Source organism: Mixophyes fleayi, chromosome 9 (assembly GCF_038048845.1).
Source record: "Mixophyes fleayi isolate aMixFle1 chromosome 9, aMixFle1.hap1, whole genome shotgun sequence".
NCBI classification, from domain to species: Eukaryota; Metazoa; Chordata; class Amphibia; order Anura; family Limnodynastidae; genus Mixophyes; species Mixophyes fleayi.
Window position 1 is genome coordinate 12,128,095 of NC_134410.1, and position 17,174 is coordinate 12,145,268.

Sequence of the window (17,174 nt, forward strand, 5' to 3'; positions counted from 1 at the left end):
GTTCAGACTCGGTCACATAATCAGAGGTTTAGGCTCCTACAGCTATTTTACCCAAGAAAACAAGGATGGCTTTTATCAGGATTGCTGTTAGGTTTTCCAAAGACTCAGGGCTGCGATCTCACCACATTCGTAGCTGGCTCTATAACAACACACTCATGTACACTGTCTAAAGTTACAAGTGACACTAATGTAAAAGGACGTGTGGTGGGGGGGTCACTCTTGGGACCCCATTCCTCTGCTCCGGGGAGACTCCTGAACACATCAGGTCTCCATGTTTGAGATTTGAGAGTCCCAGCGCTATGAGTTACCATACAGCTAGGCACGGTCGGTCCTTCTTTTGCAAAAGGTCTGCAGAAACGGGGGCCGCACAGGAAAGACCCTCACTGTACATGTATTGGGGGGGATGCTCTATCAAAGGACATATCAGAATGTGGAATTGTCCTTTACCTATATGGAAAAATACTATAAGTACATTTTAAAGGTTAATCAAACGGACTATATGACCCTGTAGTGAGGTTGAGACATTTGTTCCTTATCAGTCAACTTACAACCTCAAAACAAACACATAGATAATATATATAGAGCAAACCTGTCCTTAGATATGAAGTGTGTACCAGGTTGTAAGCATGTTGGTCCCTGTCCATGCAATCGTCATCTCACATCAGAACAGACAATGACACAGCAGAGGGAACCCAGCGTAAGGACGAGACAGCATAACTACAGGTCCACAAATACCCACTACCATTCTGCAACAGCCAGCATGGCGGCTCCGGCACCAAAGGAGTTAAATCATATGCTATTTACATTCACTGGGTAATTACACCGTAAAGCTTTGAACCTATAGAATGACAATGCCAGCGTGCATTATTAATGTCATACACAAAAGCCTTTCCCTTCCGAACAGCAAAACTGTACTATAATCTAGTTCCTGTATTGAAAGGGATCCATGTGCACGTTTAGTGGTAACAAGCTCTGAAGAGCGACAGAAATGGACGTTAACAGGAAAAAAAAGAACCATAGCAAAGTCTGATGAAAAGTTTCCCCATTGGCACTAGGCAGATAATGAATAAACGGTGGTGAATCCACAGTCGTCACCAGCTGATCTCTCTTTTCACTACAGCTCAGAGGTTCTGCGTCAGAGATGAAGTGTGCAAGGTCACTGCTGAGCGCCGGAGAAGGGAGACTTTATTATAGGATGTATAATAACCTTCTAATTACAATGAATGACACAAGAACATCTGAGTGTAAGAAATGCTTGTGCACAGGGCCTCTCCCTCACAAATATAAGTGTACCTGTTATCTACACACACAGACTGGGGCACTAACTAAAGTACAAAAGTGTGGCCTGCAGGGCAAGAACCGCTATGTGACATCATTTAACTAACTGAGATTAAATGGATGGAGTAGGTGTGTTTAGGGGGCATTCTTTATTCTGGGGAGGGACAGCACAGCACATATTTCTCCCCCACAATAGAGAGACACAGCTGATCATCCCTAATTTCCAGGGAGAGACCCAGGTTTTAAAAATGTGTCCATGGAATTTTTGGCGTCCTTGTTTCACCAATTGTCCAACAAATTTTCTCTTAATCTGTATAAAAGATGACGCTCACACTAGCTGTTTTTATTCTCTGGTCTATGTAAGTTAACATTTAATTAAAATGCAAAATTATTAGATTACAATTATGTTCAGTGAACATGTCGTGATGGAAGTTGTAGTGCACCATGGTCTGCACTGTGTGTACCTGCTTACATCCACCTTCCTGTCTCGGTCTATACATTTACAGGGACGGCTTTTGTACCTCCGAATTGTGCTTTCTACGAGTAAGTACATTTCGACAAACACACAAAAGTGACACATGTGGTAAAGAAAGTCCTGGGGGCATATTTACTAAACTGCGGGTTTGAAAAAGTGGAGATGTTGCCTATACTAACCAATCAGATTCTAGTTATCATTTATTTAGTACATGCTACAAAATGATAACTAGAATCTGATTGGTTGCTCTAGGCAACATCTCCGCTTTTTCAAACCCGCACTTTAGTAAATATACCCTCCTGGGGGTAAATGAATCAAGCTGAGAGTTTTTCAGCGGGTTTGAAAAACCAATCAGATTCTAGCTATCATTTATTTAGTACATTCTACAAAGTGACAGCTAGAATCTGATTGGTTGCTATAGGCAACATCTCCACTTTTCAAACCCGCCGGAAAACTCTCAGCTTGATACAATTACCCCCTTATGTCCCTCACTCTCATGATTACTTTAAGACATATATAATTAAATTCATACTTTGCAACATTAGTCCAGGAAACATTAGGCCAAAATATGCCCTGCCTCCAATCCATGCAAACCCAGCCACCCGTTCACACAAATCCCACCCCAATCCTCCTAATCATGCCCCCTATCTAATCAGCCACACCCACTTTCTGATGAAGCCACACCCACTTCATCTCTAAATACCACCCCAAGGTAAGAAAACGGGTTCTGAAATTGGGAAACTTAATGGATATGTAAAAAGCTGTATTTTAGGAGAAAAGCAGAAGAGTTGAAGTGAGTGAAGGGAAGGCAGTAATGTGGTATCACAATGGACTATTGCTTAACTATTTGCAACTAAACCTACAAGCCCACAATTCGTTCTCACAGAGCAATTTTACAAAGGCATTCCCAAAATCCAGAAAGTGGGAGAGGTTTGGACATGCTCCTAGTTATGTGCAAGGTGGATAATTCCTGAGAATTCTGAGAATTCACCGGGAACCAGTGACATCACATATATTACCTATAATATTAGTACAGCAACAAAGCGGATGTCTCCACTGGGTGTAAATGCCGGATATATGTTAATATACTAAAAAAAAAAAGTCGGTTAAGAACTTTCTTTGTGCTTGGTGACTAATGTCTCTAATTTTACTGAATAATTATAGAAAAATAAAGTGGAAATTAACCCTAATTATCTATAGGTTATATTTGACTTTTAACTTGATATATTTTTGGGAAATTGTCTTTAACTCTTTTGTGACTGGAATCAAACAGCTGGAGGCAGACGGGGACATACAGGATGAGATATAGAGCTACTCCATAGTTCCCAGTGTGGATATACAGGGCACAGTCATCATGCAGGTAAAGAGGTATCATTTAATATACAAGTTGCTATTATATAACAGATATATTTTTATCATTCACAAATACATTTGAGAAGTTTCCTATACTGCATACCTCCCCATAGCTAGTTCAGCAAAACTCCGCCCAGTTTCATCAAAACTCCAATCACATTAATGTGAGATTACGCCCCTTTCTGGATCTGAAAATCAGGAAAGTCCTGCTATATTAGGGACTGCTGGGAGATGTGATAGTATTGTAGAAATAAATGCATACACATGAACTACATGGAGAACATGATGAAGGCCGTGTCTCGTTTCTTTATCTGCCTAGGGAGAATTATTTTTATATATAATTTCATTAATTCAAGCGAAGTCTGTTCACCATAGGATGGATTTCACAAGGCAGGGGCAAAATGCCAATATGACCTTGTGATTCGTAATTTCTTGATTCACAAAGTTTATGGCGGTCACTTCCTATAGTGCACACTGGACAACGGCTTGGTTTTGTATACGTCAATGTGTACGCCCAGCCTACGCTTTCAGGACATGTCCCTGCAACCTAGACATTGCAGAGGTGCAAGAACAATCTCTACCATGGTATCATACCTTTCTAGAAAAATAACTTTTCCAGTTTCATCCTAAAATACGGCTCAGTTTGGAATAAATAATCGGTTAAATTAAGAACATGAAAGGAAGGAGTCCCCATTACATGTGACATTTTGTATTGGTTTTTTTCTTACAATTATCACAATGCTCCTAAGGGGCGTATTCAATTGTTAGCGGTAACGCTGATAAACGAGCCTCAGCAACAACTGACTCAGTGTAGGGCATGCTGGGACTTGTAGTTCCAACCACAGGTTGCTCACCTCTGGCTTAGTATAGGGTATGCTGTCTATTTAATAAGACCTCTCTGATAACAAGATATTCTATCGCTGCTGGCATACAGCGGCCATGCTGGTTCGGTTGTGATGGGGGCATGGCCATGCCCCCAGGGGGCTGGCGAGTGCTGTATCTTCCTTCCCCCCCAACATTCACACATTACCCTGGGCCTTAAATTCGGGACTGTCCTGCTGAAATCAGGACAGCTGGGAGGTATGCAATGTTCAGACTACGTCTGGAAGTGGGTTTCTTCTCTGGTCTCTGCTCTATAAAGCCATGTGCTGTGGAAATTTAGACGCCCTTGCCCATATTACGACCGTGCGCTACAGGGCAGACGTTCTGTACTTTTGTAATTGACCTTTATGTTTTTATTATTACCATTTATTTATATAGCGCCACTAATTCCGCAGCGCTGTACAGAGAACTCACTCACATCAGTCCCTGCCCCATTGGGGCTTACAGTCTAAATTCCCTAACACACACACACACACACACACACACACACACACACACACACACACACACACACACACACACACACACACACACACACACACACACACACACACACACACACACACACACACACACACACACACACACACACACACACACACACACACACACACACACACACTAGGGTCAATTTGATAGCAGCCAATTAACCTACCAGTATGTTTTTGGAGTGTGGGAGGAAACCGGAGCACCCGGAGGAAACCCACACAAACACGGGGAGAACATACAAACTCTTCACTCCTGCACATGTCTGGTACCGCAGCAGTAAGAATTATTGCATCTATTGTAGGGTCAGCAACATCCGGCATGCGCTGCACATGTATCAGTTTGATCTGGCACGCCAGAGCTGCTGCACTAAAGCAGATTGATGAAACTGAACTGCTGCGCATGAAACGGAGCTATTGCGAAACTGAAGACGTGTGTGATGGGGGGATTATCATACATAAGAAAACAGCTGCCTACGCAAGTTAAACTGGGGGTACGACTATGTGGCATATAAATTAGAGGCACTACAATGTGATATAATATGAACTGGGGGTACGACTGTGGTATAATATGAACTGGGAGCACTTCTATTTGGCATAATATGAATTGGGGGGCACAACTTTAAGGCATAACTTTAATTGGGGGCAATACTGTGTGGCATAGAAATATTTATTTGTTGGTTCCATTACTATTAATATTGTCATGTTATTAGCATGATAAAATAAAAAATAATTTTTATATATATATGCACAACTGTATTGTATTTCCCCATTTTTGTTTGTATCATTGAACTTAAAGAAAACTACATTCCACCTTTAAGATTCAAATAAACCATACCTCTAATGGATAAAATTATCAATTAAACGGGCGAAAGCTTTGCCCAGCGTTAGTGACAATAACCTTTGAACCGAACATCTCTCACTTTTACACAACATGGATTTGAAAAACAAAAATAAAAAATAAGTAAAAGGCTTCAGCCTAGCGTATCCTTACTGTGCTCTGCCATTCCATTGAGAAGTAAGTTTAGTAACGTGGTTAGACAGGCTGGAGGATCGGAGTGGTGGGGGTGTACTTGGCATGACCCCAGTCATTGTTCATCTACTCACTGGTCTTCTGTTTGGCTCCAGTGTCTCCTATATACGCCTGCCAATCAACAGTGCCATGTGGTCACGAATTATGGGCAACTATCTGTGCTCCCGCTGAACATATCTGTACAAACTCCGTATCACATTTGTGAAAAATGTTCTGATGCATAAAGAGCCTAATCTTATCCACTACAATTTCCTTTTTTATTTATGACTTCTATCCCACATGCGTTATCAGATAGTATGAGAATCGCTGAACACATGCCAGAGCCTTCAACGTGAGTCTGCATGAACAGCACTCCAGACCCTGGTACATCAATAAAGATAGATTGGACAAAATGTGCAAACTATAAAGGTCTATTTATGTATGAACGCATTTGTGGGCCGCTAAGTAGCATCTCCTATTGACGATGATCACAAAGATTAGAGATGCATTTTCGGATCGATTTATGATCCGACAATGCATCCGAAAATGCAGCTCAGGCTGGCGTACATTACCGTATGTGTAAAATTCAGGTCTGCTGCATGGGGAGAGTATTGCTATACGGGGATCTTCAAATCCATCACCGTATCTTACTGCTCTCCCCTCCGGTCACTATCGCAAAGGTGACCACTTTGTAATATTGACCATAGAGGAACAGCAGTCTTTCGTGACTGCTGTTCCTGTTGACGTTTTTTAATAAATGCACTCGATCTTTCAATCCTTATATTTGCGATTGTGTTAAACATTCGTTCATTCCTAAATATGCCCAATAGACATTTTCAGATGGCATCAGCAACAGACTACAAGCTCCAACAAGCTAAGCTTGGCAAACTGACTCCAGTTCACAGGCCCCATACAAAACGATGGGGACTATGGTACTGACTGTTAGTTTGGTGCAGTCTCCTGATTTGGCCTATTTTTAAAAAGCCCTAATCCTAATAGCGGTTTCCGCATGATTTAAAGCAAATAAATCCTTGATAAAAAGGGCCCCTTAATCTTATTTGATACTAGAATTTGCAGATATAAGATGCTATTTCTTATCACTCCATTCACTCAGAAAGTGCCAGTGTCAGAGGTAGGGACGGTGGGAATACACAGCCCAATAACTCCTGGATCTACCAATCTCCCTGACGGAGAACAGAACTGGGAATCTCTCACGTGGTCGCCCTTTGATTTCTCTTCCAGTGGGGTTTCGCTTTCATGTAAAACGGATGAATTGTGATTTTTACGGGAGCGTTGACACATGGACTCTTTCTTCAAGGTATTATGTTGAAACGCGCTGCTTGTGTAAGGTGATCCTCACATCTAAGGTGTGTTTTACCTTCAATAACTGCTGTACGTTCCAACATAGAATATGCTCATAATGAGGTATGGGACACAAGTGAATACAACACAAAAGACCCCTGGATCGGACGAGGAATAAACCATTAAGTTCCTGCTAATCCCCATTCTCTTGTTCCATTCTGCTTTTAAAGTCTGGTTACTATTAATACAGCATGCTGAGGAATGAGTAATTCAGAGAAAATATAATGTATCATTATTGCACATATTGTATTACAGGTTACTATAACTCAAAGTATACTGTGTCTGCTATTACCACATATACTGTAGTTATTCATGCATGTGCAGTTTCTTTAGTTAACTATTGCACATGCGGTATGCTGAGTTGAAAACTATTATGGCAATGAATGTACATATTATATACCTATAGTATAATGTGCATATTATATACTAAAGCATACAGCCTTCTAAATTGACAGTCTATTTGTGCAGCGCACTAGATCCACAAATGCATTGTGATGTAACAAAAGCTTCTGCTGACCTTGCGTGTCTTTGCATGAAATAGAGCATGGATTTGCACAGCTAAATGCAGAGTGAGTACATTTTGCACTTAATGATGGACAGATCTAAGTGTTTCTAACTGCTGCGGGATATGTCTAATTATGTATCGCGCTATGCCATCTTTCCACAAAATAAAATGTAATTTTACTATATGAGGCATGTGAATGATAGGATTAGCTGGAAATCGAGCACATATGAAGGCGTTCTAGATGTTACAGAGTGCTGCAGGATTTCCATCCAAACACAATTTGTTCTATAATAAACTCTCCTACCCCTAATTTTTAGAATGGTAGGGGTCAGATGTGTTCATAAATATATAGACTAATCAGGTCAATTATGAAACACTATTTTATTACCCAGTTATGGTTTAAAAAAAACATATTTATGTTAATTAAAGTTCAGTATGTAATCCTTAGGGGGAACATAATGGATTAAAGCAATACTTCTCATTATACATTTTATAAATACCTCTGTATGAATGTGTAACCACTGGAAGTAACCAGATAACATGAAACAATGATATTTACAGGCCCCATAAGAAATTATGTATTTCCCCAACGAATCAAGATAACTTAATCATGTTTCCCATGTATATGTTCAGAAAAGTATACCATATTTAGTGAAGTAATGTCATATCTAAATCCATATCTATCCACATGGGAGTCATATGTTTAATAACTAATTATTGAACTTGGAGAAGACGGCAATAAATCGGTTGTAAAACAGATTAGAATCACAGTACACCTCTTTCAGTGGTGTTACGTTACGATGGGGAGGTGGGGGGTAGAAAAGAACAAGGTTTAATAAGTAATGTACTGATCTGGAAAACTAACACTTTTTTGGGGATCTGTCTGCTACTGAGAATTTATCTACCTTGTAGCTTTCCCAGATGTGGCAGATTACATGAAATAATATGTGACTGTAATTATTTTTGCTGCATTTTATTTCTGTTTTTAATTTGGCATCTGGAGGGGGGTAACTGACGTTACATAGAAGTGTGTCCCTAAATAGTAGAAGTTGCCCAAAGGTAGACATCACTGTAAAGAAAAGGACATTAAAATATATGACACTAGGGAGAGCCTACTTACGGGCACAAATTGTTTGAAATAAGGGTAAACTGAACAGTACATTGGGAGACAAGCAGAAAAGTTTAAATTAATGATGGGGGTAGGCCAGGGTCAGCCCTGGAATCTCCAGCTCCCCCATGACGGAGTTTACGAATGCTCCGCTCCCCCATAACCTGGCACCTCTTCCGATCCCTGCTCTGTACACCGTGGTGACTCGGATGTCCAAGGGGCCGGCGCATGTGCCGAGAAAGATATAAGTATAAGCTAGTGCTCTTCATAACTATAACCATTATCTCTCTTACTTTGACAATTATTGTATTGAAAGCTAGTACTACAAATACTACAACAATGGTTATAGTTACACGAATATGGAAGGACGTCTATAAAACTGATTCTACAGGTAACTGTGAAAGAAAAAGTTGTGTTGCCCCTAGCAACCACTAAGAGTCTGTCATCTTTCTAATAAAGTTTAGAAAATGAAAGGGAATGTCTGATGGGTTGCTAAGGGCAACACCTCCTTTTCTTCAGCATGGTTGTCCAGGGAGATGCAATTGTGGTTGCTTAGCAACCAAGATGCCGGACCCTGTCTTTGATGGCCGCAGAGTCGAGCCCCTTCCCCACAAAACTAGAATAGCAATAGTGGGAGGAAGGTGACCGTATAAAGAAAGGGCCATTGAGACAACTGGATGTGTGTCCCAAACATTAGGAAACAAATACTGATGTTGAGATCAGCATTTTAGAAGTAGCCAGAGAGAGGAATGAGAGGAAACTGTCAGGAGTTACCCTTAAATCAGGATAAACTAGAGACCTCCAACATGAGGGACATATCCATAGATATTGTTCTTGTACATACCACTCCCTGGTGTTTCGGAGAAATCAGGCTATATGATCTTATTAAGTTTGTAGAAAGTTCATTATCACTGAGTTAAAGCCCCAGCCAACAACTGCAGGAGAACCCGGTCTATCTGTAGATACATAGCCACTTCTCAAAAATTGAATAAGATTACCATGTAGTTTGATGGTAATTCGGTCATTTGTAATGGTAATCCTACAATGTTTGTCATACGGGTCTTCAAGCAGGCAGACCACCCAGGTATATAGAGAGATAATGTACAGGTATAGCCTAAACTTTAATCAGAAATCACTCTGAAAGATGAGAAGAATTTGAGCTGTTGGAATGGGCTGATGCCTTGTGCACTCTTAAGCAAAATGATCAGGATGCTTTTAGGTGCAACAATTGCACTGAACCACAGCAGCCAATCGGCTTTCATCTGATTTCTTTGCAAGTTAGACAATGCAAACAAGTGTGTGACCGGTTGCTATGGGTTACTGTGCATTTAATTCCAATGCTAGATAAGCGTCTGATTGGCAGCCGTGGATTGCTAAGTGCAGTGTTAACAACTGAGCACACCTGACATGTACAGAATGACAGTCCAGCCTACAGGTCTAGTGACATCTCTTCTGCCTGCATGCCTTCCTGCAAACACACATATGTACTGCACCTTGGGCCTTAGGTAACTACAAGGAGTCACTGGAATGTGTCTGATGAGCAAAGGAGGAAAATTAGAGCAGCGGCTGAACAATTATAGAGGAAGCACGGTGTAAAAATAGACTGCAGGCAAAGGGCTCGTAATGTACTTTACAATTACCTATTGAACAATATATATTAAACGGCAATGGAACCAAATGATTAACTCGTTGAACTCAACCCACTATTTTTTTTTAGCATTTCTTTACATGACAAGTTAAACCTTGTGGACATTTGTTTCTTTAGAATTAGATAAAACAGACATCAAGGATCTGATTTACAGGAGAGAATGAAAGTTGAGTGGGGACATGGCGTAAAAATGGACGTGGTTGCGAGGGACTGGGGCATGAACGCATCCGTTAAATCTAATTCTAAAGACAAAATGGTCACAAATGTAAATATGTTAAGAATATGTCCTGTTCTCAGACACCAGAGACTGGAATTAGGGCTAATTTGTTGGATGGATTTGGATGAGGGGGGATATCAAGTTCACCCTTGAAAAATGAATGTCAAAAACATTTTTCAGGTTTGCTTACTCCTTAAATAGCGAAACGCATGAGCATGATTTATTGTGTGCTTTAGGCACTCATTCTCTGTATATTTCCACTTGCCATATTGCTTATCTATCTTACTGAATGGATGCAGGGATTTTGTAGCCAGTAATTAAACATCCGCATAGATAACAACACAATATATGTTATATATAATTATATATATGCAACGATTATGATAAATGAAATTATGGTTCAAGATCAAGCAGAGCTTCTGTTTGGTAGAACTTAATAAAACAGTCTGTACACTCCTGAGACAAATACAGTAATATAAATTAAATAACAGGAGTATTTATATAGAACTATAAAAGTTCAATCTTTTGCAGCTTGTTGTCTTGTTCGGAGGGAGGCGCTTCTCTATCTTCCATCATTCTGAGCCAGCAGAATAAGACTGACAGGCTTGCCCTCTACGAATTGGTGGATTCATACAAAGGGACAGAACTAGCTATGTTGCAGTAGCTCAGATGATTGAAATGACAGATTTTTGGATCTTATATACCATCAAGCCACCCTCATAAAGGTGAGTAATGTGGCTTCAGCTGTTTCTAGTGATGAGGGAGGTCAAAGTCTTTTTATAGGTTTACTTTTCAACAGAGCTGAAGTCAGGGTAACACTGAATAGTGGACAGGGGCTTTGTGGCATCTCCCCACCCGTAGGCTGGTCCCAGGGTGGGCTACCTTTGGCTGGGTCACTGGGCCACCTGCATTTTTTCCTTAAAAATGATCCTAGCAGGCTGTTGAGTTTAGCCCCCCGAGTAAAATTTGCCAGCACTCCCCTGACAGTGGAGTACATTTATGTACACTGATAAAAAAAAAGCTGCTGTAAACAATTACAGCCAATTAGACATAATAAAGCATTACAGTTAGAAACACAGGGCCTGATTCATTAAGGAAAGATAAACAAAAAATGAAGTAAGTTTTGTTACTCAAGTTTTCTGGACAAAACCATGAGCAATGTAAGGGGAGCAAATTAGTTTATTATTTTGCACAAAAGATAAATTCTGGCTGTTTTTTCATGTAGCACACATATACTTGATAGCTTATTTGTACGCTTAAATTTAAAGATGATCTAGGAGATGCCATACCCCAAGAATAAATCTGTCATCACATTTTAAATTTACCCCCCCCCCCCCTCCAATGTAACATGGTTTTGCCTTATTTACTTAATTTTGCTTAACTTTCCTTAATGAATCAGGCCGTCAGGGGTTAGAAAGTGCAAAGTAGAATTGTGGCGAATGAATCAGAACGACTGACAGCAGCCACAGGTAAATGTGACCAGTTGCACCAATATTGAACAGACCAAAGGTCACTGAGACGGGGTGTACTCGCCGAAGCGGCACTTGTATGGTCAAGCATTGCTACATACATTCCCAGCATGTCTGCAGCTTTATAGGCCCAGGCACAACTGGATCTTCTCCTATCCACATTTATTTGAAGTCTGACATATGAAAATGAATTATGATGAAATCCAATAAAAGAAACTCTACGTTTTAGTAATGCATAAAATATTAATGCCAATAAAAAAAAACAATTCATAGTGAAAGTTCCATATAACAGTACAGCTGCATTGTCCCTGTCTGCCCGCTATAGGATTGAATAATCCCTACATTTAAGGCGTCTGAGTTTTGTTCACGGTTGATGACAACGCTGAAAATGTTTAACACTTTATACACCAAATTCTGTCTTGGGTATCAACATAGAAGTTCAGCCGACTATGCAATGTTCATTTCCTTTCGGATAACATATTGAGTTCAGAAGCCACACCTATTGCGCAAGAAGCACAAAAAAAGCTTTCCCGACCCCACAAGAATCCTAAATTGGGCAATACACGACAGTTGACCGTGATGAGTGCATTTTAGTTTAGGCAACACAAAAAAGTGTTCAAGACCAAGGCTTATGTTTGATCAGTCATGCAACATGGAAAAAGGTCACTCGTCCTGTATAGACCACGTCAGGAAGTAGAGAAAACCTTCACCAGCAAATCCATAGGTCTGCCAAATCCCAACCACTTGGCCCGTTTATTAGTCTGACAACTTTGTATTGCACTCCAAGAAGCATATCTGTGTATTTTATATTGGGAGGAACATAGAAGAGCCCACTGTCTTTGCATCCTACATCTGTAGGCACAAGGACGATTCACCAGTCCATCATTTGTGTATTCTACTTCTGGAGGTACAGAGGGAAGCAAGGATCAATGAAAAAATTAGATTTGATTTTGCAAGGCAAAATATTTAAATGAGATTTGAGGGGGTGCATTTATGGGGACATTGCCTGCAAGTGGGGACCACAGAGTCTCTTTCCCCCGCAAGAGGATTCTTATGGTTGTCATTATAATCATATACTCTGAGTTCGATAATTCAGCTCAAATAGAAAATTTAAATACACAAAGATAACATATGCAATAAAACATACTTGCCTACTCTCCCAGAATGTCCGGAAGGACTCCCCAAAATTCGAGCAGTCACTGTCCTGGATCCCTGGGCGGAGGTGGGGCTTAATGACGTTAATTGCGCCATTAAACTCCTCCCCCACCTTGTAATGCAGCGACTCGTGACAGGGAACATCACCTACACACTGCCTACTTCCACTTTTGGGGTGGTCTTAAAGTGGAAGTAGGCGGGACTTTGAAGTGGCGTTATTATTCTTTCCACCAATCCTGCCATTAGTTGGTGCCTCCCTATTTTCTGGTGCGAGCACAGTGCTACAAGAAAGAAACCCTAGTATATCTTGCTGTACTGATCACATGACAAATAATAATAATAAAAGAAACCTAAATGAATTCTTTCAGACAACACCGTATTAAAATAATATAGGTGCTTTCATTGTCTAACCTGCACTAGACAGATACAAGCTGAGTGCAGATTGGCTGCCATGGATTCAAGGATTGTGCACCTATATGCAGTGTTTATAAATATGCATTGACTTAAAATTGAAAAAGTGCAATGACCCACTGCAACCAATCAGCAATGACCTTTCATCTGTCTAGTGCAGGTTAGACAATGAAAGAAGACATTTGACTGGGTGCTATGGTGCATTTCCACCATCCAGCTACGCTAATAAGTAATCCTTAGGGGGAAATGTATCAAACTGCGGTTATATTTTGGCCGGTTTCAAAACGGCAGCTGTGTGAAAGGGCGAAATGATAGAAAACCGCTGGACAAGTGTCCTTTCCAAAAACACCATATTACAAATCGCTATCCCGCCTTGTAGCCATGATCAGAGCACAATGTATCAAGCAGAGGGAAAACATTGCAAATATAGAGTTTGATCTGAAATTCTCTGCAACCATCACATAGGACATGTACTTACTTCAATGCATGTATAATAAATATAAGATCTGAAGAATAAAATGTATTATTTCTCATCTTTGCGACTGGAATTTCCGATTATTTCTTACGATTTGTTATTTCAGAGAATTCTTAGAAATTCATATTATATTCCACCTTGTACTCTGGACCAGATATTTTTATGTCCTATTTATGCAGTATATATAAGTATGAATATCATGCACATACAGTCATGGCCAAAAGTTTTGAGAATGACACAAGTATTGGTTTTCACAAAGTTTGCTGCTTCAGTGTTTTTAGACCTTTTTGTCAGATGTTGCTATGGTATACTGAAGTAATAGTACAAGAATTTCATAAGTGTCAAAGGCTTTTATTGACAATTAAATTAAGTTTATGCAAAGAGTCAATATTTGCAGTGTTGACCCTTCTTTTTGAAGACCTCTGCAATTCACCCTGGCATGCTGTCAATCAACTTCTGGGCCACATACTGACTGATGGCCGCCCATTCTTGCCTAATCAATGCTTGGAGTCAGAATGTGTGGGTATTTGTTTGTCCACCCACCTCTTGAGGATTGACCACAAGTTCTCAATGGTATTAAGGTCTGGGGAGTTTCCTGGCCATGGACCCAAAATTTCGATGTTTTGATCCCCGAGCCAGTTAGTTATCACTTTTAGCTTATGGGAAGTTGCTCCATCATACTGAAAAAGGCATTGTTCATCACCAAACTGTTCTTGGATGGTTGGGAGAAGTTGCTCTTGGAGGATGTTTTGGAACCATTCTTTATTCATGGCTGTGTTCTTAGGCAAAATTGTGAATGAGCCCACTCCCTTGGCTGAAAACCAATATTTGTGTCATTCTCAAAACTTTTGGCCATGACTGTATCTATGCAGTGGCCGAAGTGGAAATTTAGAAATGGCGGTATATAAAATGTAATGGGAATGTGAGTGAATGGAAATCATTTTACGAAGAAGACAGCAAGAGAAGTGGCGGCATGACATACCACCATACACACCCCATTTCTACCGCTATATAGAATTTGTGCCCATTCATTCTGTAGAGCATTTATGAGGTCAGGCACTGATGTTGGAGACCTGGTTCACAATCTCCGATCCAGTTCATCCCAAAGGAGTTCAATGGGGTTGAGGCCAGGGCTCTGTGCAGGCCAGTCAAGTTCTTTCATACCAAACTCATCAAACCATGTCTTTGTAGTCCTTGCATTGTGCACTGGGCACAGTCATGTTGGAATAGAAAAGGGCCTTCCCCAAACTGTTGGCACAAAGTTGGAAGCATAGCATTGTCCAAAATGACTTGGTATGCTGAAGCATTAAGACTGCCCTTCACTGGAGATAAAGAGGCCTAGCCCAAACCCTTAAAAACAGCCCCATATCATTATCCCTCCTCCACTAAACTTCAAATTTGGCATAATGCAGTCAGGCAGGTAACGTTCTCCCGGCATCCGCCAAACCCAGACTCGCCCATCTGACTGCCAAACAGAGAAGCGTGATTCGTCACTCCACAGAACACGTTTCCACAGCTCCACAGTCCAGTGCCGGTGTGATTTACACCACTCCATCCGACGCTTGGCATTGGTCTTGGTGATGTGAGGCTTGTATGCAGCTGCTCGGCCATGAAAACCCATTTCATTAAGCTCCCGGCGCACAGTTTTTGTGCTTACATTAATGCCAGTGGAAGTTCGGAACTCTTCAGCTATGGAATCAGCAGAGCGTTGGCTACTTTTACGCACTATATGTGCCTTAGCAGTCATTGACCCCACTCTGTGATTTTACGTGGTCTTCCGCTTCATGGCTGAGTTGCTGTTGTTCCTAAACGCTTCCACTTTCTAATAATATCACTTACAGTTGACTGTGGAATATCCAGCAGGGATGAAATTTCACGAACAGTCTTATTGCAAAAATAGCCTCCTATCACAGTACCTCACTTGTAGTGACTGAGCTCTTCAGAACGTCCCATTTTGTATCACAAATGCTTGCAAATGGAGACTGCATGGCTAGGTACCTCTGGCACCACCGTATACCCCCCACTAGATATATATATATATATATATATATATATATATATATATATATATATATATATACACAAAAATATATATATAAAATGTAAGTGATTAGAATGTGATAGTGTTATAATGAAGGCAGTAGGAGAAGCGGCGGTATGAAATATACACCTCACTTCTACCACTGTATCTGTGTAATATCTGATGACAACTATTTAAATTATTTAGTGCTACTTTAACAAAACAATCTCCTCTACTCTGTCTACTCCTATAGCTCCTCCAACCTTGATCAACTAATATAAGGAAGTAGCCACAGAGTATTATAGAGATGGTTAGGTCACTTTCAAATATGCCGCCATTCCCTTAAACTGATGGCGGTTTGTAAACCGCTGCACCACGTCATTGTTTTGGGTTTTGACCCTCCAATAATATATCCGAAAGTTTGACGGTGCATCAGTTTCCAGACTTCCGGAAAAACCACAAAGATTAATACATTTCCCTGTCAGTGTCTGGAAAGATATAGATTTTATAGAGAACGAATCCAAGGATGCGTCGCTCGGTCTCCCCCATTTAATATTAAGATTGCTTTATTTGGTCTTGCAATGTGCCGTTTTCACATTAATTATTAATGGCTATTAATAGTATGTACAAAGTGAGTGTTTCTTGCATTTATTTTGGATGTTGTACCATGATTCCCGAGAGATTTCCTGAGGGAAACTCCAGTGGACAAACTCTGTATGAACTTGTCTACTCCTAGTTAGTAAACAAGCCTTGTATATACTGAATACTGAATGTTCTATGCAGCAAAGTCCAGTAAATGACTACAAACCTTGGATAAATACGCTAACGTTGGATCGATTGTACGGTGACATTTTACAAGTACACAAGACGATTTCAACCTTAGTACAGTTTATAAACTCGTACCCCAAAAAACATAAATATCAGGGGGTAAATGTATCAAGCTGAGAGTTTTCCGGCTAGTTTGAAAAGTAGAGATGTTGCCTATAGCAACCAATCAGATTCTAGCTATCATTTCGTAGAATGTACTAAATAAATAATAGCTAGAATCTGATTGGTTTTTCAAACCCGCCGGAAAACTCTCAGCTTGATACATTTACCCCCTGATGTCCCTGTTTTCTAAACATAAACATTTCATTTACGAATAAGAGAAAGAAACGTCAATATCAAATGACAACAGTGTCCTATATTTAAAAGCATAAAACATAAACAAGAAAAAACAAGATTACATGACAATATTTCTTCGAACATGAATCCCTTTGTTGAATCCTTTCACTTGCTTAAAATTAAACACTTTAAAGAAAAGATGAGTTCCTGACAAA

The 17,174-nt window shown here is 40.3% G+C and overlaps 2 protein-coding genes across 10 annotated transcripts in view; one reads left to right on the forward strand and one right to left on the reverse strand.

The window, feature by feature from the left end:
• The window catches only part of LOC142101950 (uncharacterized), a 389,962-nt gene that overhangs the window by 247,243 nt on the left and 125,545 nt on the right, over nt 1-17,174 (forward strand). The gene's annotated exons all lie outside the window — the stretch shown is intronic.
• SYNGAP1 (synaptic Ras GTPase activating protein 1) overlaps nt 1-17,174 on the reverse strand; it is a 158,411-nt gene that overhangs the window by 70,046 nt on the left and 71,191 nt on the right. The window lies entirely within an intron of this gene.